Genomic DNA, 3427 nt, shown 5'->3' with positions numbered 1-3427 from the left:
AAAGAGCATCTTATTCCCACATATCAAGAAAAACAGCAATACCACTGTTTTGTAGATTTTGGGATGATTGAGTCCAAACAGTTGAAATTATTAACTAAAAGTCTATGTATGCAGATATATTTGATGATTAACAATGGGTGATTACATTAAAATATAACTACTTTAGATCTGGCACCAAGTTGACTTGAAATAATGCAGCTGGCTGATAAACAGGGCAGTGTTCTAATTTGGGAGGTATTGTGCTTCACCTCAAATTGGCCTTAATAGTAATGTTACCTTCTTGTGGACTACTTTACTAAATAATGACTCTTGACAATTTTAATACCATCATTTTTTGGTGTAGTTATTATTTCTGACACGAGTTGAATATTTTAAATATATATAATTTTTTTGGCACAAAGGAAGAAAAACTTTCAACAACTGGTACCTACCTCATGAGCTATATGTAGGCTTTAACTGCAGAATCACAGTTTCAGAGATGATGAAGTACAGCCATAAAGGAATAGTTTGTAAGTTCAATTCCAAAGACAGGTGGCAACTTTTCCCTCCTGCTTCAAATAAGAGGAATTACTTATTTGATATAACTTTTGTTTGTTCCAGTTAAGATAGTAATTTCATATTTTTTCACTTGCTTACAAATCACTTTTTTTAGATGATAAACCTAAAGAGCTACTTTGAACACTTGATCTCCTGATACCCACATTTAAAAGCACCTACCATTTTCCTTTAATTACCTTCCATTTTCCATGGCAACTGCTATTTTCTGTAGATGATTCTGAATGATGCTTTTTCTGTTTTTGGGAGAGGGATATATTTTAATGTAAAGTTGAAAATATTGTTCAGTTAATGTTTGAAAGACAAGAAACACTTTATGTCAATGATAAAAAAGGTATAAATGTGATTCTGTTTTTTGTTTGCTACAATAGCATGTCAATGGATGGTCAATTTTATATATAAGCATAACAAGATTCCCAGCATGAAGAACGTTAAGTGCTATGCCATTCTGCAATTGTCAATGTTTTTAAATTAAATACTTTCCACCAAATGTGTTCAGTGTTCCATTCTAGCTTGTGCATTATGATTTTAATTGGGAATCTAATGGAGATATTTGGGAATAAAATAATGACCAAAATAATTTGGACCTGGCATGTGCGTTTGGGTCTGTACCACATTATCTTATTGGAGTGCTTTTGATTTTTTTTTTTTTTTTTTTTTTATTTTTTTTGATTTTTTTATAAAAGTGTTCCAAGATTGATAGTAAATTTAGTGAAAGATATTTCCAAGACATCTGGATGTGTTTTAGTACAGTAGACTTAACACAGCATGGCAGAGACTAGATCTAGGCATTATGGCAGAGGGTACTATTTCCCATTAGCTTTTACAATGTTGATGAAGATAATGATTAGAGCATCATATTGTGTCGTGGGTGGGGAGAGACAACAGGGTGGGACTGTGCCTCCCTCCAATCAGGGTCTACATGGACAATATGAAATTGGTGACCATGACAGCAGTTTGTACGAGGGCTATTAGAGAAGTTAAATTACAATCTCAAATGGGCTAGATTGAAGATTAAACCTGGTAAACAATGGAAAATGTCATTGGCTAGAGTGAATGTAATCCAGAAAAGGTTTTATGTAGATAAGGAAGAAATTGCATTTATAATGGAGAAGCCAGTTAACAGCTTTGGTAGGTGGTATAACAGGAAGTTGGATGATACTGAACATATTTACAGAAGATGTTATTAACAGGTTAGAAAGGATAGAGAAGTCCGGGTTTCCAGGCAAGTTGAAGTTGTGGTTTGCAGTTTGGGTTATTCCAAGGGTTGATGTGGCCCATAACAGTATATGAGGTGCCAATACCCAAGGTGAAAAGTGTTGAGAGAATGGTTAGTTCATATATTAGGAAATGATTAGGAGTTTCTCAGTGACTTAGTAATGTGGCTTTATATGGGAAAGGAAAGGTATTCTCTATTTACTATTGTCTAGCACAACAGAATAGTTTAAGTGTGCTAAGGTGAGGTTAGAGTTGTAAATTTCAGGAAGCAAGGATACCTTAGTAATATGGTGATCTAGTAATCGGGGAAACCAATGTGGAGTAAACCAGGTCCAATAAAGAGGAGGAAATTGGTTGTGGAGCAGGTATGTGGTCAGGAGGAAGCAGTGAGCTGTTTAAGGGCAGTAGCTCAGGTTAAGCAGGGACAGTGGATGAACTGGGAAAGTGTAGAAAAGAGGAGGTTTAGCTGATAGGACCTGTGGCGCATGGAGGCGGGTCATGTAAGTTTCTTTATATTGGCTATTTATGATGTGCTGTCATCACTGCAGAATCTTAAACAGTGGGAAGGTGGGGACCCAGCGTGTCCCCTGTGTTCAGAGGTGGTAATGTTGTGTATTTTGTCAGGATGTAAGACTAGCTTTTCCCAAGGTTGGTATATTTGTAGGTATAACCAGATCTTGAAGTGTATTGCTGCAGCAATTGAGGAGGAGAGCACAGGTAATCTAAGTATGCAATAGGGTTGGGTGTGTAGCGATTCATTTGTCCCTGATGGGGAGAAAGGTTGAGGTTGAAACTTTTCAGACAGGAATGAGTTAGGCCAGTTATGGGGGGAGCTAATGATTGGGAGAAGCAGGTAAACTTGGGAGGAAAACTTGTTGTTCTGCAGGAAATAATTAGTACTAGTGTTCTGGTCATTTAGTCGGAGGATGGTGTATTTTATGGAACTGACAGTGCCTTGGGAGAACTCTGTGGATGAACCTGATGAAAAGAAAAAACTCAGATATGTAGATTTGGCAGCAAAAGTTGAGCAGCAAGGATGGAAAGCAAATGTACATCCAGTAAAGATGGGTTGTAGAGTTTTCATAGGGCGATCAACCACGTCGCTATTTGGAGAGCTGGGAATTTGGGGGCAGAGTTTGCGTCGGGCCCTAAAGGAGATGTCAGAGGCTGCAGAACATTGCAGTAGATGGATTTGGTGAAGAAGAAACTGTGTCAGTCGGGGGCAGAAAGGAAATGTGTAACGCGCAGTAGGTGTATTCCTTCCAGCTTTATATGTGCGGTTGATATTAGTGGGGCTACGATTGTTTGATGGAGGGATAGGATAAGTGTAAGATAGGATGTGGGTATTTAGCATTTGTTTGAGTGTTAAATCAATCAATATACTTTAGTTTACCTAATAAATATTTACATAGCTGCTTAGTATACTGGTAACATTGGTGGGGGGAGGGTGTTTCTGGGATACCAGAACTAACTGTTGAGCCTACCCAAGATGACATGGGCCTAACACAACGAAGCACCAGTGACGGGAGGTGCCCAGATCATGAGCCCAATGATATTCTTGCATCTACATGCTGAGATTTTGTCGTCGCATAGTTTGATTTTAAATTCTCGTGTGGTTAATTAATGACGATGAAGCCATTGCCCTATAGCATGT

This window comes from Leucoraja erinacea, chromosome 15, assembly GCF_028641065.1.
Source record: "Leucoraja erinacea ecotype New England chromosome 15, Leri_hhj_1, whole genome shotgun sequence".
NCBI lineage: Eukaryota > Metazoa > Chordata > Chondrichthyes > Rajiformes > Rajidae > Leucoraja > Leucoraja erinaceus.
This window is presented reverse-complemented; position numbering follows the sequence as displayed.